At 38.3% G+C, this 11,499-nt stretch overlaps 1 pseudogene; it reads left to right on the top strand.

The window, feature by feature from the left end:
- The first annotated feature begins 2,835 nt into the window (after positions 1-2,835).
- Positions 2,836-10,894, top strand: LOC132254532 (mitochondrial dicarboxylate/tricarboxylate transporter DTC-like; annotated as a pseudogene).
- Positions 10,895-11,499: the final 605 nt, after the last annotated feature.

The raw sequence follows: 11,499 nt of genomic DNA, 5'->3' as shown, positions 1-11,499 counted from the left end.
CTGATCAAGTTCGAGTTGGAAAGGCCTTAAAGCAAATGCCAAGGAAAGAAGCTCAAGTAGCTGCAAAGTTCGGTTATGAAAGAATGCAACTTATGTTAGTAAAAAGGTACTCCAGAATGTGTGCGCATCTGCTATGAGGCTAGCCTGAAGGGTCTTGATGTTGAATATGTTGATTTGTATTATCAGCATCGTGTAGATACATCAGTACCTATGGAGGTTCAAGTGGGGTCTATCAGGAATTGCCCAGGTCACAAGCACCAGTTGAGGGATGAACAACAAGCAACTTGGAGAACAGAAATACTGTGCTATTTATATACATATATATATATATATATATATATACTGGCAATGTTACTGCCTAGTAGTCATATGCATACTTCACAGTAAATGATCTTTCTGAATTAGTCCCTAAGACCTGCAAGAGGAAAAGGTAGAGTATAAGGCTGTATTCCACGACTTTTTTTTAGGGGCCTCCAGATTCATTATTCATTTACCGGACATTTCTCATGGGTGTTCCATTTATCTTGCTCCAAGAAAAGATTATGGAGGAATCAAAGAAGCGGGAGCGGAGGGATTCAAACAGGTTGTTGAATGAGATCAACCAGCTGGAGAGTTGTTCCTGCCTAGCAGCCTTCAGCTTTACATCGATGATAACTATAACTTAGAGTTTTTATCAGAAAGCTTCTAGTCACTTGAACTCAGATGTGATCTTAAATCCTGGGAACAACAGGTATCCTCTACTTGATTCTAAGGGAAATTTGATTGGAATTGACGCAGCAATATTTACTCATACAGGTAGAGGCCGATCACTCGCAAATTCATACTGGTGAAGGAGTTTTTGGAAAATATGTCTTGTTGGAGCTGGTCCTGATGGGAAACACAGCCATGGAAGCAGTCACAATAGTTCTCAATCTACCTCCATCACTACCTGGTTCAACGTCAAGAGTTACATTGATTGATAGGGTATCAGCATCTGATCCAAAGTCAGCTTTAGCATTACAGAGATCAATCTAGGTAGATGTATGGTTTCTTGGAGAAAATGCCAATTATGCTGTTTCTCAATATGCTTGGGAGTCTACGACTCCCCCCGGAACTGCATTGATGATGTTAGATGTAGATAAAATGGTCGCTGCTACAGGTTCTCATGACCTACTATGGCTAGTGCATATTTCAGCATGATGGATTATCTCAGTGGTGTCGTCCGCAAGTCTCAATCTGAAGGACTCGGGAAATATCAGGAGCCTGCCCAACCAAAAGAACCCATCAAGCCAAAGCACAAAGCCAAACCAAATAGAGCTCGCTTCAAAAGCAAGGCGCACAAGAAGAAATTCCCTGGAAACAAGGTAGGCACTAATCGAGTTGAAGATGCAAGTAGCATGGGGGTTGATATGGATAATCAAGTGGGGATTATGCCTTGATTGGCAAACTAATTGGTAACTGTTAATCTCTCCCGAGCTGACAAAAATCCCTTGCCAGAATTGGACTTCCTTTCTAACTTACCATGCTGGAATCCCTGGTAAGACTTGGCAAGCCTGAAGAAACTGAGAAAGTGCCAAATGAATCAGAATCATTTGGCAACTATTATGATCTTCGGGTACCAAACATTGGTCTACACTTGTCTCGGATGTTTGCTTGGACGGTCCAGCTGTAAACTGGTCAAGCATACAGAACACGGTGAAATATGAATGCTGGTTATGGAGGTGTTACAGCAGCAGTTAATTTTAGGAGATATCTTTCTGTTATAATAGTATAGCTGTCTTGGGAAGACCATTCCGGTTTCGTAATCCTAGAAGGAGTTGCAATGCCTGTCAAAAGAAATTCAGAATAACAGCAGCACCATCAACACCATCAGAAATGCAATTTCAGCCACACTCCCAGGCCCCACTCCAGCACGGTCACCTTGGTGCACACTATTCTCCTTTTAGTGCTTTTTCTTTTATTTTTCCTTATGATCTTATATGTTTTGAATTAGGTTTTCAAACTTCCTTTTTTCCATTCAAATAATCTTGGCTTTTTAAAATTTCATCTTTAGAAAATGAAAATTTGATTTGAATAAACTTTTAGTTGCCGAATTTCTAGCATGCATCTTCTTATTTTCTCTGATTATTTTCACTAATTTTCTCATTTTTCTCTTCTTTTTTTTAATCATGAAAATCTTAATGATTCCAAAAATAATGGAATTCATAGCATCAATTCATGCAAAAATGAATTGGGCCTTGGTGGGGGTCCGACATCTATGATATTTTCTTCAATAACAATTCAAGAGATGTTAGTTTGATGTTCGATTGACATTGTCCCACTTTGTGATACGTCTGAGATTGTTCAATACCTATTGATGAACTAACCTAGTTTCCCATTGAAGTGCTAGACTTGCTGCCCAGGTTTGCTCTCTACCTTTCACTTTCAAAATTCCATAAATATGCAAATCATTGTGAGCTATATCCATGTTTGATGTTGTCCTTGATTCCTTGATGTTTATTTGATAAAATGTATGTTGTGTGCTTTATTTTTTGAACTAACTGTGATGTCTTGTGATAACGCTTGAGAAGTAGTCTAGGTACACCCTAACTCTTCTTTATGATTGCGATTTAAATTCTTAATTGACATGTTAGTGTTAGTAGAATTTTAAAATCACCTTAGCCCTTCTTGGTATCCTAAGTCAATCCGTTAATTCTCATATTTCTCTCAACCTAATTAGTAGAGACCTTTTTAAGGCTTAGAGGGGTGCTACCTCTTTGAGGTACCTTCCTAATAGGTAACCTAATCCCCGAACCAAGACTCGGGTTTTTCGAAGATATGCTTTTCTGTGAAAAAGAATGATTAATTTATTCAGAAGTAATTCAAGGTATAGGTCTAGGCTCAAATATATACAACTACTGTTACAAAATGAAAAGAGAAATTACCCTATAAATCCCTACAAATCAAGGATTGCTATCAATATAGTTGACTATACATGGGATTCTATATTTATGTACTTTTCTAAACTAAAAATAAATCCCATAATTGTGTCTTTCTAACACTCCCCCTCAAGCTGGTGAATAGATATTTTCCATTCCCAGCTTGCTCATGATTGCTTGGAATATGGTACTTGCTAGCCCTTTTGTTAAAATATTTGCTAGTTAACCCCCTATAGGCACATAAAGTGTGCAGATCAAGCCACTATCTAGTTTTTCTTTGACAAAGTATTTGTCAACCTTAATATGTTTTTTCCGATCATATTGCACTGGATTATAGGCGATGCTAATAGCTGATTTGTTGTCATAGTAAAGCCTCATTGGTTCGTCCCATCTAATCTTCAAATCATCAAGAATAATCTTCAATCATAACAACTCACATACACCATGTACCATTGCTCTAAATTCAGACTCAGCACTAGACCTTGTAACCACAGTTTACTTCTTGCTCCTCCAAGTGGCTAGGTTTCCACCAACGAAAGTGCAATATCCCGATGTTGACCTCTTGTTTACCACCAAGTCTACATAGTCTGCATCTGTGTAGGCTTCAAGGGTTCGTTCAGTTCCCTTTTTGAAGAGAATACCCTTCCCTGGAGAAGACTTTGGATAATGAAAGATCCTATGAACAGCTTGTAGATGAGTCTCCTTCAAGCCATGCATGAATTGGTTTATGACCCCCACTATGTAAGCAATATTTGGCCTTGTATAGGAGAGATAAATGAGCCTTCCAATGTGCCTCTAGTGCATCCCCTTGTCCACGGCCTCGTCTTCACTTGCTTCTGTAGTTAGGTGATTATGTTCAATAGGCATTTCAACAGGTTTACAAGCGAGTTTCCCTGTCTCTTTCAACAAATCCAACACGTATTTGTGTTGGGAGATAAATATTGCTCTCTTGGAGTAAGCCACTTCAATTCCAAGAAAGTATTTAAGCTTGCCAAGGTCTTTGATCTCAAATTCATTTGCCAGTTGACATCTTAGAGCTTCTCTTTCCTTTAAATCATTCCTGGTCACAATTATGTCATCCACATAAACTAACAAAGTCGTGACTCCCCCTAACTTCGAGTGGTTAATAAAGAGAGTGTGATCACCTTGACTTTGGTTATACCCCATTATCGTCATAGCTTTAGAGAATCTGCCGAACCAAACCCCTAGGGATTGTTTAAGTTCGTAAAGGGCCTTCTTCAATTTACACACCCTTTTTTCTCTCAAAAACCAGGTGGGATTTCCATGTAAATTTTCTCTTAAAGATCACCATATAATAATGCATTTTTCACATCATATTGATGCAACTCCCAATCATAATTAGCAACTAGAGACAACAAAATCGTTACCATATTCATTTTTGCTATGGTGCAAAGGTCTCCTGATAATCCACCCCAGATTTTTGAGTGTAGCCTTTTGAAACTAACCGAGCCTTATACCTCTCAAGTGATCCATCTACCTTATACTTCACTGTAAAGACCGACTTACATCCCACAAGGCTCTTTCCTTGAGGCAGGTCAACCAATTTCCAAGTTTTGCTTTTCTCAAGTGTCTCCATTTACACTCGCATAGCTTGTTTCCATTCCTCACTGTTTAGAGCTTTGGATAGAGTGCTAGGGATGGATATATGTTTAGTCTCATGAGGAAGCTTTTATGAGAAGGTGACAAGTTCTTGTATGACACAAAATGAGACAATGGGTAGAGTGGATGCTTGGTGAATTTTGGGCAGATCATGGTCAAGACTATCAAGAGGTCCAAGTGAATTTTCAGAAGTAGGGTCAGAAATGAAAATTGAGAATATGAAAATTGAGATTGTGGGTTGTAGGAATCTGAAAGAGGATTTCCAAGTGTTGGAGGTAAGAAAGGTAGGAAGAGAGTACACTCTTCATATAGCGAAGCTGTTTTGTTGAAAGATTGGCCACCAGCTTGGAGATGTGCTCCCATTCTCTATAAACAAAATGTTGTTTTGCCTGAGTACTCTTGGGGAGCATTTAACTTAAGAAGCCCTCCAGTTTTTTTCAATAGTTATAGAACATTTGCAAATTATTAGAAGAAATAGTGGTGAAGACACTCTTGCTCATTGACCAACTGCATTTGGCATGATAACCATTGATGAAGCTTCATGTGTGGTCTTGAAGTATCTGGATAAGGTTTGGGGATCCCTCCCTTCTTCAGGTAAAGCAGAGTTGCAGAAAATGGCATTTATTCTCTTTGCAAGTGGTACACGCCTAGTGATGACAAAATCTTTTTTTGTGCATCTGACAATAAACCTCTCCCCAATTTCCATTTGAACTTGGCACTGTATCTGCCCTTCGTAAATATTCTCAAAGACATAGGACCTCAAGACATGTTATCAGTTGCTTGTGTGAAGGATCTTCTTCTAAATCTCCAAAAATATAGGCTTTACCTAAAAATGTATTAGTTGCGTGACAGTCGGCAACTGCAGTGATTTTGTAATGCATGCAAGGGAATTTCATAGGCAATGCTGGGATTGAGTTTTCTATAGGAAATATATTCGAATATTGAATGTTGGGTACAAACTTTGATTCCTTTTCTAAGTGCAATGGGAACCTTTAGATTAGAAAAAAAAAATATTAGAACTAGAAATTACAAGTTAGATATACTCACCTAAGTTTTCAGGTTCAACCATGTTTGGTAGGGAGGATTGACAATGAATAGGGACTTCATTTCCATGGTATATTGCATCTTTCCTCTTCCTTGAATAAACTTGCAACTCTCTTTTTGTTTCATCTTGCTGCTCTAGCATTTTCTGTTTCAACCTCTTGTAGTTTGCTTTCTGTTTCTCCTTGCTTCTCCTCAATATCATCACAATGAGTTTGTTGTGTAGAATCAAGTAGTTCTCCATTTGCTTCATTTCCAGAACACAATGGTAAAGAATTTGCAGTGAACTCACTATGAATAGGAGTATGGGCAATGTTTGTAGGTGAAATATCCTAAAAATTCACTTCTTCATTAGTCTTTTCACTCTCTATTCCAAACAAATTTTCGGCAAAGTAGGGCTGGTCTTCGAAGAATGATACATCCATAGAGACAAAAAAATTTAGAAGGTGGGTGAAAGCACTTATACCCCTTTTGTGTAGGAGAGTAGCCAAGGAAAACACATTTTATAACTCTTCGGTCCGATTTGCTTGTGTTGTGATTATGGATATGTATAAAGGCTAGATTCCTAAAAACCTTTAGGGAAAGTAAGGTGAAGAATTGGTGAGATGTGGGATAAACATTTTTCAAGGTGTTTATGGGTATATCAAACTTAAGGACACAAGTTGACATCCTAATGATTAGGTATGAGGCTGTCAACATTGCTTCTCCCCAAAAATGCTTAGGAACCCTCATTTGAAACATCATTTCTCTAGCTACCTCAAGTAAATGTCTATTTTTCCTCTTTGCAATCCTATTTTGTTGGGGTGTGTCAATACAAGACGTTTGGTAGACAATGCCATTCTTTTCAAGGTACCTCCCTAAAATTTGTGAGAAATATTCTTTTCCATTTTCAGTTCTTAGAATGTGAATTTGAGTTTGGAATTTGGATCATTTGGTGAAAGTTTTAAAAAACTGTGGCTTCCTCGGATTTTCTTTCAAGAGATAAGTCCAACACACTCGTGTGTGATCATTATCAATGTCATAAACCACCTAGCACCTGAAATTGTTTTCACCAGAGAGGGCCCCCCCACACATCACATTGCACAAGGGAGAATGGACTAGATTTCTCATAAACTTGAGGAGGAAAATAGTTGCAGTGATGTTTTGCAAGTTCACAAACTTCATAAAATTATTTCTTTCACATAAGTTATAGAACTTCCGCATTGGAGATCCTGAGAAGTTTCTACCATGACTTTTCTTCTTCTTCAAGGATAAACAGTCCATCCACTTCCCTAGCATTGCCAATCCTCCTCGTACACAGTTCCTGAAATCACAGTAAGTTGGGAAAAATTTAGCAATGCAATTGTGGTCCCCAGTAAGTTTCTCAAATAAAGATTTCTCGAGTAAGCTGAAACTGGAGTCATCACCAGCTGCTTCAGATGTTAACTTGCTTTTACCAAGAACACATAGTTCTAATGAAGATGCATCCAGAACAAGGGCATTGGTGCATACATGGAGCAATGGAGAATTAAGGTTTGTTATTGGCAATGATGGAATTACCCTATATGGTCATTGTCAAACTCCCATTCTTGGTTTCTGTGTACAACACTACTGAAAGTCTTCCCACTCTAAGATCAAAAAGTAGAACATTGTCATCCCAGAGTTTGAAAGCCTTCTCATTTAATGACTAAAGAATGACACCAGAAACTTCCGTCCGGATAGTCTACTCGATGAAGGAGGATTTAGCTGTGTTTTCAAAAGATGGAATGATGAACAAAACTTGTTGCTGTAAAGCCTGGATAGGGAATGCTTATTGCTGTTAAGAAACTCAAACTAGAAGGTTTTCAAGGCCACAAGGAGTGGTTGACAGAAGTTAACTACCTTGGTCTTACCTTAGCACATCGTGTTGGAATGGTTGTTGGTATTTAACTGAATGCTTCTGCAATTTCAGATGCTCGGAGGAATGCCTTCATTAAAGATGAAAACCAAGTTGAAGGCGGACTGTTTAAGACAAAAAATGGTCTCCTGTAAGTTAGAAGTCAAGTATGATATCCAAGCATTCTTGCTCTTGCATTAGAATTTCTCAGAAAATGGCAGAATCTGAATCATGTGTTCAAAGTTGTCGGGATGTTTATTCATGCATTGAAGCCCCCATAGGATTTTGAGTGGATATGAGAAGCGGTTGTTGTGGAAATTCCGTTTCTCATTAATGTATGAGAAGAGGGCTCTCACAAAGTTCCTCTGATGAATCTTTGCTTTGGAGGAGTTCTCAGGTAAGTTTACTGTGTATCTCTTGTTCATCTTCACTACCAGTGTTCTTCATCTTCTCCTCTTGCAGTTTGGGGCTTTGTCTGCTTGTTTGGTTATGGATGACAGAGGCTACACGAGTTTTGCTGATTTCTGGTTTGTTCATATGCCCATTGTTATTGTTTCATTCACTGTTCTTTTTAGTATTATTTAAACTCAGTGAAGCTTTGTTTCATTTTGCGTTATTTGAATATATTGGTTGCCTTTTTCCTGTTTGAATATACTAGTACTCTTCCCATTAGTCCGAGCCCATTGAAAGAGCATGAGATGAGGCTTTTCTTGGTTCGTATATTGTTTGTTTGTTTTTTATGGTTTTCTCTAGTTCTCCTCTGTTCGGGTCTCTGTTCTTTCTCTTTAGTTTTCTAATGCACTTGATCTGGGGAAGTGGATTGATGGATTTATCTGTGAGAGAGGGATGGTCTTGGGCTAGTTCTTGGAGAATGCACTGGCAGATATGTATGCAAAGTGTGGAAAGTGTGAAGCTATTAACACTTCATCTGTTTGCTTTCCCGGGGACACAAATATTGGTCGAATAGCTGAGGGGTTAGGATGGGTCCCTCTCCAACCACTACCAGAGCCGCTTCAGTTGTATCTCCTGGAACTGTGTCATATGCTGGAGTTCACACAAAAGTACCTCTGGCCAAGGCTGTGCAAGCTGGATCAGTTGACACTGAATGAGCAATGTTATCAATTGATTACATTTGGAAAGATTTTCAAGGATGACACAACATTGGATGCGGCTAACATTGGCAACAGTACAATAGACTATGTGGAATTTCTTGCTGCTATTGAGCACTTGAACAAGATAGTGAAAGAGATGATTCAGCAAGCTTGACTGTCGAGACTACTAGTGGTGCTACCAAGAAATTCATTTGTGAAGGAAATTCTGACATAATGCCCAACGATTGCCCAAATGGTGATTTTAGTAGAAAATGATTCTGTTTCAAGAGAGGACTGAGAAAGCAATTAACTGGAGAGATCCTTTTGAATCTTTTCATTTTGCAAGAAGATAACATCTCTGGACTTAGGTGCAAACATGCTTATAGGTTCAATTCCAAAATCTATGTCATAGTTGAAACTAATTGATAATCTGGTACTATCCAATAACTATTTCCCTTGGTCTAATTCTTGAAGAGATCTGCTTTGGGTTTCAAAAGGACAACAAGCTTACTGGTGGCATCATGAGATTTCAGATGCGGTGATCTTGTCCTTAGCAATGGAGCTCTACTTCATTTGCTAGCATAATTGAACTAGCCTGCAAAGTTGTATACGCTCAGAATTGCTACTTGTGCACTTTCAAAATTCTACGAGGGCAAGCTACAACTTCCTTTTGATCAGACAAAACCTGCTTTTTCCGGACGGATCAGTGAGCAATCATTAGACATGGTTTCATCTAACCATTCTTGCTTAGATGACAAGTCAAATATCAGTGGAAGTGGTGCATGATCCCTCCGACAGATCAATTCATACAACTTCTGGTGTGGAAAGATTTGTTGGCAGGAATCGCAGTCCTAGACGGCTGGTTATTGCATCTCTGGGAACCCCACTGCTTGAAGATTCCCAACCTGAAAACTGTTGATCTATCTTGAAACCAGCCTATGGGTGAGCCACCAAGGCTAATCTACTGGAATGAAGCATTGCAATACCTTGGGCTGCCATGGAAATGCAATGGAAGCTGTCTTTCTTGACAAGCTTGATCCTGGGGTGCAAATCATTGTATTACTAAGACAATGCTTCAAAATGAGGGCATTAAAGCCTTCCCCAAGGGATTGTCTGCTGGGTTGCTTAGGCAAGCTACATATACAACTGCAAGACTTAGATCGTTCAAGGTCCTGACTAATAAAGTTGTTGCTGCTAATGATGGAAAACCATTACCTTTGTATCAGAAAGCTCTTTGTGGCGTAACTGCTAGAGCTATTGGAGCGACTGTTGGTAGTCCTGCAGATTCATCACTCATTTGTATGCAAACTGATGCCACTTTACCTGTTGCTCGATGCCAGAATTACAAAAATGCTTTCCATGCACTATATTGTTGCAGATGAATGGGTTCTAGCACTTTGGCAAGGCATAGGTCTTACTGCAGTGCGAGCAATGGCATTGAACATGGAGATGCTTGCATCCTATGATCAAAGTGTTGAGTTTTTCCAGGATTTCCTTGGTTTGGGTGAAGCTAGTATTGCAATGGGACCCAGTGCTGTTTCGGGGTTCTTTGCTTCAGCATTTAGTTTACCCTTTGATTATGTTAAAACTCAAATACAGAAGATGCAACCTGATGCTAGTGGGAAGTATCTGTACACCAGTTCTTTGGATTATGCCATGAAAACATTGAAATCTGGAGGACCTTTAAAACTCTACACCGGATTTCCTGTCCATTGTGTTAGGATTGCTCCATATGTCATGTTAACTTGAATCTTCTTGCTTGAACCAAATCCAGAAGTTGGAGGAATCCATGGGGTTGTAAACCTCATCAATGCCAAGAAATGCTAGCTTACTTGGATGGGCCATGAGTTCCTTAACTCTTAAGAGCAAACCTTCAGAACAAGCTCCAGTGGCTCCGGAAAGCTCTCTACTTGCTGGATTTTGTTACATTCATTTTCTGGAGCTCGCCCAATTTTTGTTACTACCATCACCTTTGATTCTTCAATCTTGTTAGGTGTGGTCAGCTCACAGCAGGAGGTGGTCTTCCTGCTCTGGCCACTTTCTGAATCCTCTTTCAAGACCGCGACTTGGTCTCAATGATGGCTCATACAAAGGTTTCACTTGATTGAATTTCTGGATTCTTGGAGGAGGAAAAGTTGCAAGAAGATGCAACCATTGTTCTATCACGGGGCATCATTAACATGGCTATATCTCTTTGCATCAAACTTGGCATCAATTTAAGCTGATTTGAAGCATATGAATTGGACAGTTTAATAATTCCGAATGAGTTGTATATGTTACTTTTGAGCTATTATTAGTACTGTTGAATGCTTAGGTTTTAGTATTAAAATTGCCCATATGCGTATATTTTGAATCAAAATGACCATATGAGTATGTTTTTTTCCTATCATAAACAACACTTTTCTCCTATAATAAAGAACATTTTTCCAGCAATTTGAGTCCATTTACCAATAAATTATTACTTGGGTTCCCCTATTTTGACTGCAGTCACCTACCAAACTATTACATGTTGTATACTTGAAAAAAAAAAAAATAAACCCTTAATTTTTATGCCAAACTTTTCATGTATTTATTTAATTTAACTTAAATTACTGTAATTACTTAATCACTATTACTTATTGAATAATTGAAGTTAATCATTTTCTTTCCCCTATTTTTTTTCCTCGAAACTTAGCTCCACTTAATTAAAAAACCATTTTTAGTAAAATACAACTACCACATCTCATGTAGGGATAAAAAGGTCAAAATATGATCCCATTTTGCCAAAAATAACCTTCACCTATTTTTAAAAAAAAAATGTTGTATTTTTCTTTTTCAATAAAAATACCTTTCATTAAAATTTCTGATAAGGAGTGGTTTAGTTCATTAGAGGTTATATTTAAATTCAAATTCATGAAAATTATTCTTTTAAAGTGGTCAATATTTCAAGCTTTTAGTAAAAATATTTCTTTCATACACTTAAAACTAATTTTCACCTCATATTAAATGATCCATT

The sequence above is a fragment of the Vitis vinifera genome, chromosome 10, assembly GCF_030704535.1.
Source record: "Vitis vinifera cultivar Pinot Noir 40024 chromosome 10, ASM3070453v1".
NCBI classification, from domain to species: domain Eukaryota; kingdom Viridiplantae; phylum Streptophyta; class Magnoliopsida; order Vitales; family Vitaceae; genus Vitis; species Vitis vinifera.
This window is presented reverse-complemented; position numbering and strand designations above follow the sequence as displayed.